Below are 8,823 nucleotides of genomic sequence, written 5' to 3' on the forward strand. Positions count from 1 at the left end.
GTCTGTCCCTCCCTCTTGAAAATTTCCACTTCTGAGTATCCCTAGTTTGCAAACACTCCTCCTTCCTCTTGTGTTTTTAGCAGATCATCTGCACTCCCCTTTGTGAATTGCTCTTTTCTATGTTCATTCTTTATATCACTGGTTTTCAAACTATTTTATTTTTTTGCAGCGGAAACTTTTTTAACAAGTGAAATTTATGTATACCTAAGCCTCATGTAAAGAGCATAAAATCACAACTGCTGTGGTTGAAACAGAGGTGGTGGTTCTGGGAGCTAGTGGTGATTTGTTCCCTGGTCTCCTTCCCTGGATGCCCTGAAGGGACCTCTCTAGACCCTGGCACTCTGGGAAGTACAGTGTGTGAACCACACCCTTGAATGCTAGGTTTTCCAGACTTGGCCTCTTCATCTCTCCCTCTACTTATTTTCACTGGATAGTCTCATCCTTCCAAGAGTAAACATCACTTACTCTCCTTCCTCCAAATGTGGTGAGTGCAGAGGACAGTGAGGAACATCTGATAATTGAGACATGAGACACAGGAGACAGGGAAGAAAAAGTCAGCTTCATTACTAGCTTTAAATCTATAGCCAAATGGGCTTGCTTTCTTCCCAGTTAACTTACTCACCAGTCCTGGTCTTCACTGGACATTTACAAGCATTTCTGCCTGGCTGGAGAGCTGTCCAGAATTCTTCCAAAGGAGAAGGTAGAAGGGGTAATGCTCTCTCAAAGGCGTCAGAAAAAAAGTCACTTCTCCTCCCAAGGGGAAGAGGCTGGAGGGGGTGAAAACAGAGACAGGGCACGTTAGCCTCCGTCGAAAAGAGTGGTGCTGTTCCGTGGTGCCTTGTAATTTATGGGGTACTAACACATATAATGGATAGGGGCCAGTGATGCTAGGCATGGCCATACATGGACCCATTCTCTGTAGTAAAGAACTTGCCTAATTCTGCATAAATCTCCAGTGTTCCACCAGACATTCTTGTAGGTGAATGATGATTCTAATTAGCCACATCTGGACCAAGACTCTGTCTTTCCAAAAGGAAGTACTTTTACAGAGTTTTGATAGACATTTTATACTAAATGGGGCTTGAGTGTTGACTATCAGGTGGATTGAGAACTTAGATGAAGATTGCTAATATTTCATAAAATTATGTCACTGATGACAATGACTCATAGTATTTTCATCACTGATACAATATTTTCATTGTCACCACTGTATCAGCCAGTATCTGTGTCTGTCGCATTCTCCTTGTTTCCACATGTAAGTACAAGCAGCTGATGGCTCCGTTTCGGCTTCTGCTAATTTGCGCCCAAATATTTACATACTAAAATGTATCTTATAAATTTTATTTAGTAGCATTTATTTAAGTACTTACTTAAAAATTACCCTCTTTTTATCCCTAACATGACAGTTGACAGTGAAAAAAAGTAAAAGTACTTATTCGACTGTTTGCAACCCCATGGTCTGTAACCCAGCAGGCACTTCTGCCCATGGAATTCTCCAAGCAAGAATACTGGAGTGGGTAGCCATTCCCTTCTCCAGGGGATCTTACTGACCCAGGGATCAAACCCAGGTCTCCTATGCTGCAGATAGATTCTTCACCATCTCAGCCACCAGGGAAGCCTAACATTACAATTAGGGCAATCAATTTTTTTTCCTTAAGTAGGTTATATTATCTGTGCATTCTGTATCAAAATAGGAAAGGCAGTGTTACAAATAATTTCTTATAAAAATGAGGTACTGGGTCTGTACTGGCCTAGTGCAGGGTGCTCATGGAAACATGGAAACATGAGGTCAGAAAAATGGAGTCCTCTTCCACAGGGTGATTTGTTTAAAAATTCAGATTCCTAGGCCCCATCCAAAGAGGACTGCACCAAAGCTCTCAGGAGAAAGACCAAGCTTCTTCCCATGCTTAGAGGTCTCTCTACGATGCAGCCTCTGCCTGACTCTTCACATCCTATGGTCCAGGCTGGCTTGGATGCAGCAAGTTCTCTGAAGGTGCCAAGCTCTCTCCCTCCTCCTGGACTTGGCACTCCCTATGCCTCCCTGGTGGATCATTGGTAAAGAATCCTTCTGCCAATTCAGGAGACGTGGGCTCAGTCCTTGGGTTGGGAAGATCCTCTGGAAGAGGGCATGGCAACCCCCTCCAGTATTCTTGCCTGGAGAATCCCATGGACAGAGGAGCCTTGCGGGCACTAGTCCATAGCGTCGCGAAGAGTCAGACACGACTGAGCAACTAAACAACAACAACAATGCCTCCATGACTTCTCTGAGAAGCATCTCTGACACCCCAGGGTGAAGCAAGAGTCCCTCCTCTAGGCTACATGTCTCACCTTATGTTGGCTTCTCTTTGCTGCCTCAAGCTCTTAAGTTCCACCAGGGGAAAGACCCTATCCCTTTGACTTCTGAAGTCCTAGTGCCTGGCCTAGGTTCAAGCCTAAGAGAAGCGTCCTTTTTCTTGCTGCCCAGGACAGGGATGGGGACATAGATCATCACACCGGAACAAACAGCATTTACTTGATAAGCTGTAAATCTCCAGTCCATCAGGCACTCATGGGGTCAGATGGCGGAATCCGCCCCATCAAAGCCAAGGTAAAATAAAGGTCTTGGAGAAGAAGGAAAACTTTCCTCTGAAGATCATCTTGGGAGACAGTATCTTTTATTCTTTAGTGTCTCTGCCAGAAAAATCAATTCTTAAATTATGCATTGAGTCATTTTGAAAGCAATCTTCCTACAGTGCAAAGCTTTATCAAAGTTGACATTATTCCTGCTATCAGAGCAGATTAGTTTCATAATTTAATACTTAATCTGTCCACGAAGCATAGTGATGAAGTTGTTGCTGCTTCCTGGGTACTGAGGGGAATCGAAGGCCTTTTGGATGAGTTTTACTCTCCCAATACCTTATCAAGTGAATGAAACTTGAAAGTAATAAAAAGAGACTCATGAAATGATGCTCATTGTGGTTTACGGCTCTAATCCCTTAATTATCAGCAGCTTAACGGCCTTCCCTGACTTCCTTTTGACTTTCTTCTTCCCACCGAGTGACAGGGTGCAATCATTGATCAGGAGACCCTGGAGAGAACCTGAGAGGTTGTTTTCGCCTGTCAGTCAGAGCAGGGGGTTAAAGGGCATGAAACTGGAGCCAGTACACTGAGTTCATTAGCTGATGGCCTTGAGGAGGACCCTGCACCTTTCTGCACCTTGCTTTCCTGATAAGTTAGGAGTGGGAATGCGTGCTTTGCAGAGTTGTTGGGCAGATTGAACGAGAGGTAACTGAATGGCCCCTGAAAGAAAGGAGTTGTTCGATAAAGGGTAGCTCCCGCTCCACGGGGACACATGTCTGCCGGGCTTGCTCTCCTGCTCTATAAGTGTTATCCTCAGCCTTGGGTCACAGTGGAACACCTCATTCCTTCACTTTCTTCTTCTTTTGACTCTTTCAGCTGCACTGCACAGCATGCAGGATCCCCGACCAGAGACCAGGGATCAAACATGTGCCCTCTGTAGTGGAAGTGTGGTCTCAATCACTGGACCACCAGGGAAGCCCCTTATTTCTTCTTTTAATTAGGTCCTTCCGGTAGAATTTGAGTTCTCTTCAGAAGGTCTCTAGGGTGTTAACTGCATATTTATCTCAACAGGATTAGAGAGATTATGGTGATTAATAAAAACCATGCATTGGGCTCAAAGGGCAGCAGAGCCAAGGAGAGATGTCTGCACGGAGACCTGGAATTGTGGGAGAGATTGAGCTTCACCATTTATAAAGATTCCAGTTCTCTTTACAGTGAGAACCACCTCCATAATTTGCCAGGCCTCAATGCACTATTAGCATTTTTGTTGACTAGGATTATCTCGAGTTATCCAGTGCCACAGGCCAGGATGAGAGATCTTCCCTGTGGATTATCAGCAACATGAGGACAGAGTCTGCATCAGTCTCTGCATTTTGTGTCCCCTGACAATGCCTGATGCCAGTTCAAATACAACTGTCGAATGAACGAATGAATCTATCTATCCATTCATGGAATCGTAGTATTGAAACTGACTTGTTCTTGGGACTTCCCTTGTGGTCCTGTGGTTAAGATTCCACCTTCCAATATAGGGCACACAGGTTTGATCTTTGATTGGGGATTAAGATCCCACATGCTGTGCAGTATGGCAAAAATAAATTTTTTTTTGACTTGTTCTTTAGTCATCGTTCATCAATGATTTTGTATTCTCCAAAGCTTTTGGTAGCTTGGAGAATTTCCCATGTGTTAATCTGATGATGGCTGGTAAAACTACTTTATTTGGGGAGCCATCTAATAACCTCAGATATGCAGATGACACCACCCTTATGGCAGAAAGTGAAGAAGAACTAAAGGGTCTCTTGATGAAAGTGAAAGAGGAGAGTGAAAAAGTTGGCTTAAAACTCAACATTCAGAAAACTAAGATCATGGCATCTGGTCCCATTCTTCATGGGAAATAGATGGGGAAACAGTGGAAACAGTGGCTGATTTTTCTGGGCTCCAAAATCACTGCACATGGTGATTGCAGCCATGAAATTAAAAGAAGCTTACTCCTTGGAAGGAAAGTTATGACCAACCTAGATAGCATGTTAAAAAGCAGAGACATTACTTTGTCAACAAAGGTCCATCTAGTCAGGGCTATGGTTTTTCCAGTGATCATGTATGGAAGTGAGAGTTGGACTATAAAGGAAGTTGAGTTCTGAAGAATTGATACTTTTGAACTGTGGTGTTGGAGAAGACTCTTGAGAGTCCCTTGGACTGCAAGGAGATCCAACCAGTCCATCCCAAAGCAGATCAGTCCTGGGTGTTCATTGGAAGAACTGATGCTGAAGCTGAAACTCTAGTACTTTGGCCACCTCATGCAAAGAGCTAACTCTTTGGAAAAGACCCTGATGCTGGGAAAGATTGAAGGCAGGAGGAGAAGGGGACGACAGAGGATGAGATGGTTGGATGGCATCACCGACTCAATGGACATGGGCTTGAGTGGATTCCAGGAGTTGGTGATGGACAGGGAGGCCTGGCGTGCTGCAATTCGTGGGGTCACAAAGAGTCAGACATGACTGAGCGACTGAACTAAACTGAACTACATACCGAGGGCTTCCCTAATGGCTAGGCAGGTAAAGAATCTGCCTGTTGTTTTACAAAACAGGAGACACAGGAGATACACGTTCGATCCCTAGGTTAGAAAGATCCCCTGAAGGAGGAAATGGCAATGTACTCCAGTATTCTTGCCTGAAAAATTCCATGGATAGAGGAGCCAGACCAGCGACAGTCCAGAAGGTGGCAAAGAGTCAGACATGGCTGAGCAACTAAGTATATTACATACAGAACTCAATTCATTTCTGCTTTGATGTATTTCACAGGTCAGTCTTGATAAGACAGTTAGGGGAGATGCAGGAAAATGCATGCCCGTGAGAAAGTCAATTAAAGCCTCAGTGGATGTGAAGTAATTAGCCTCCAACTAATAAAAAAAAAAAAATTAAAAAAAAAAAAAAAAAGCCTCAGTGGAAAGTATTTAATGACCTGTAGTAATTCTGAAGTATGAGGGCAAAGTTTCACGTCTCTACCTTTCTGGAGCCATTGCTTGATTTTCCAACTTTCTCAGTGCTTTTGCAATAGGTTTTTGTTGCTGTCATAAATGCTGAAATTCCTTGTGAAATACTGGCCACTCAGATAACTCTTTAAAGCACTTTGGTAAATTAGAAAATCTGAGAAGTGTCCCTTTGTGTTAATTTTACCAGATATATACCTTGGGAAGGCACTGGGTGGAATTGAAATAGCTAGGGAATCAAATATAGAGTGGCTGGAACAACGTTATTATTATTTCCAGTTCTAAAGTACTGTGGTTGTTTTCAATTGAAATACTATAGGAACATCTCAGTTAACTGGACATCAGCCTTCCTGGAACTTCTAGTAATTTGATGAAATGCAACACAACAGTAGAACTTAAGCAAGTTCCCATAAGGGTATAGAGCTCTGCTCTATGTTCTGTGCTTCATTTTGCACATTACTATCATCAATATCTACCCACAGTATTGAATAATGAGAAGTAATCTGAAGCTGAAACTCCAATACTTTGGCCACCTCATGCCAAGAGTTGACCCATTGGAAAAGACCCTGATGCTGGGAGGGATTGGGGGCAGGAGGAGAAGGGGATGACAGATGATGAGATGGCTGGATGGCATCACTGACTTGATGGACATGAGTTTGAGTAAACTCCGGGAGTTGGTGATGGACAGGGAGGCCTGGCATGCTGCGATTCATGGGGTCACAAAGAGTCGGACACGACTGAGCGACTGAACTGAACTGAACTGAATATGAACCAGGGGGGTCTTGAGGCTCTATAACTTCCCCAGAGAACTTTCTGCTATGATGGAAATATTCTCCAATGGCACTGTCCAAGGCAGTACCTGTGCTTACTGGGCACTGGAAACATGGCTAGTGACTGAGGAACTGAAATTTTAATTAAATTAAATGTAAATTTAATATCCTTTTGTAGTTCATGAGCATGATGATTGGGTGTTCACGCTGCTGCGTGACATGTGCCTCCCTCCAAACCTTGTTACGACTTCGGCACATTACCTGTCTGACGTAAAAAAATAAAAATAAAAATAAAAAATAAATGTAAATTTAATTATTGGAAAGCCCAATTGTATAAAATTTTGAGTCAGTCAATGATGCATTTTCTATTATGGGATATTTTTCCATATTCAGAAAGTTACAGAAGGTGTTATAAACCATCAACTGGAATATACACATAGTTAACCTTTTGCTGTATTTGCTTTAGAGATTTTTAAAGAAATAAAATATTAAAGATACAGTTGAAGTTTTCTTAGAATTCCCCCGCCCATTACCAGAAGCATGTGTATCCTTCCCATCCATGTTTTTATAGTTTAACTATTTATCAACACATGTGGCCTTCTTTAAGTGTTTAAACAACTTAAACAGATGGCATTAAACTGTAAATACTGTATAAAACTTGCCTTTATCATTTATTAATATGCTTTTGAGCCCTATGCATGTTGATACATGAAAATTGGCTTCATACATAAATCAGTCTCATTCATTCTTAACTCTTCTAGAAAGTTTCAGTTTATAAATATACCACAATGTATCTATCTAGTCTCCGAAGGATGGTAACTTTGGGTTGTTTCTAACTTTTTTCTTTTGCAAGCAATACTGTGATGAACCACCTAGCATATTTTTTCTTGGGCATATGTAGGAGGGTTTCTCTACAGTCATTTATATTTGCTATGATTACTGATAAATGTAGACTTGATTTTACTAGCTTAATTTATGTTTTTTGTTTCTATTTATCATATTTTTTCTTTGCTTCTCCACCTACCTCTTTCCCTTTCACCTGTTTAGAAGTTATACATACAATTCTATTCACTTGGTGGTTAATTGTTAGCCAGCATGATTAAAGACAATATCACTCTATATCTCTAATATGTCTATTATTTTTTCCTTTTTTTTTCAGACAATACAAGGAACTCAGAGTTCTTTAACTTCTAAAACCTTCTCACAGCTTCTATGTTATTGTTGGGTAATATATTGCATGCTTAGTTGCTCAGTCACGAGCAACTCTTTGCAACCCTTTGGACTGTAGCCTGCCTGGCTCATCTGTCCATGGGACTTCTCAGGCAAGAATACTGGACTGGGTTGCCATTTCTTCTTCCAGTGGATCTTCCCCACCCAGGGATCAAACCTGCATATCATGTGTTGCCTGCATTGCAGGTGGATTCTTTACCCGCTGAGTCACTGGGGAAGCCTGGGTAATATTTTAGTTCCTTCTTAAAAAAAAAAAAAAAAAAAAAAAAACACCTCCCAGTTGGTCATCATTATTGTTATAATTTTACAGTCAGTATTATTTAGATGTATTAACTTTTTTTTATCAGTTCCTTGCCTTACCATTGCTTTTTTGCATCTCACCCCTTTCTTCTGGGTTGAGTTTCTTTCTTGCTAAGATGTCACCTTTGGTATTACTTTAGTAAAGGAATGTTATGGTAAATTATTTTAGACATAAAAATCTGAAATATATGTTTTATGACTAAAATACCTTTGTCTACTCTCTCATGTATAATAATTTGACCTGGACTCCTCCTAGTGGAATCTCCTATTAGCTCTCTCCTTTCTCTGGGACTCATTAAATGTATGCTGAACCTTTTCATTCTAAACTGTGCATCTCTTTATTTCTTTCATACTCTCTACCTCTTTATTGCTGTCATTGGATGCTTTCCTCAAATCAATCATTTGATTCACTAGTTCTCTCTTCAGATGAGTGTCTATTGAATTTTTAATTTTAATGACTGTTCTTTTTTAATTTCCTTGAGTTCAGTTGAATTTCTTAAAAATGTTTCACTCTCCCTTCCTCAGTGTCATGTTCCTTCATTTAATTTTCTTTCTTACTTTCATAATTTTATTCATTCATATTATTGCAATATGTTATACTGAGTGCTATGATTTTAAGGTCTCTTTGGGATTGCTTCATATTTGTAGTTTTTGGTTCCGAATTTTTGTTGCATTTGTTGTGTTTGCTGATTTTCTCCCAACACTTATTTACTTCATGTGATTAGTAAATTTTTTGATGAACGTATCTTCAGTGGGAGTGGTTTTCCATGAAACACATGTACTTGGTAGGGATTTTATGGAGCCCAGACCATTTTTATGGTAGTTTCTCTGACTGGGTTTTTATATCTCATTGGTAGTGTGGATTCAGATCAGATGCTTGTGCGTGTGGCCAAGTGTTGCTGCTCTGCTCTTTTTAGAGTGATGCTTTTACTTATCATGGCCCTGAAAGATTGTCAGATTCCTTTTGTGCATACCTGG

At 41.0% G+C, this 8,823-nt stretch overlaps 1 non-coding gene across 1 annotated transcript; it reads left to right on the top strand.

Moving 5' to 3' along the window:
• The first annotated feature begins 6,481 nt into the window (after nt 1–6,481).
• LOC133071954 (small nucleolar RNA U13) lies at nt 6,482–6,586 on the top strand. Its single transcript, XR_009696575.1, has one exon. It is a non-coding gene; the product is annotated as a small nucleolar RNA U13 (small nucleolar RNA).
• The last annotated feature ends 2,237 nt before the right edge of the window (nt 6,587–8,823 follow it).

This window comes from Dama dama, chromosome 17 (assembly GCF_033118175.1).
Source record: "Dama dama isolate Ldn47 chromosome 17, ASM3311817v1, whole genome shotgun sequence".
In the NCBI taxonomy this organism is placed as follows: domain Eukaryota; kingdom Metazoa; phylum Chordata; class Mammalia; order Artiodactyla; family Cervidae; genus Dama; species Dama dama.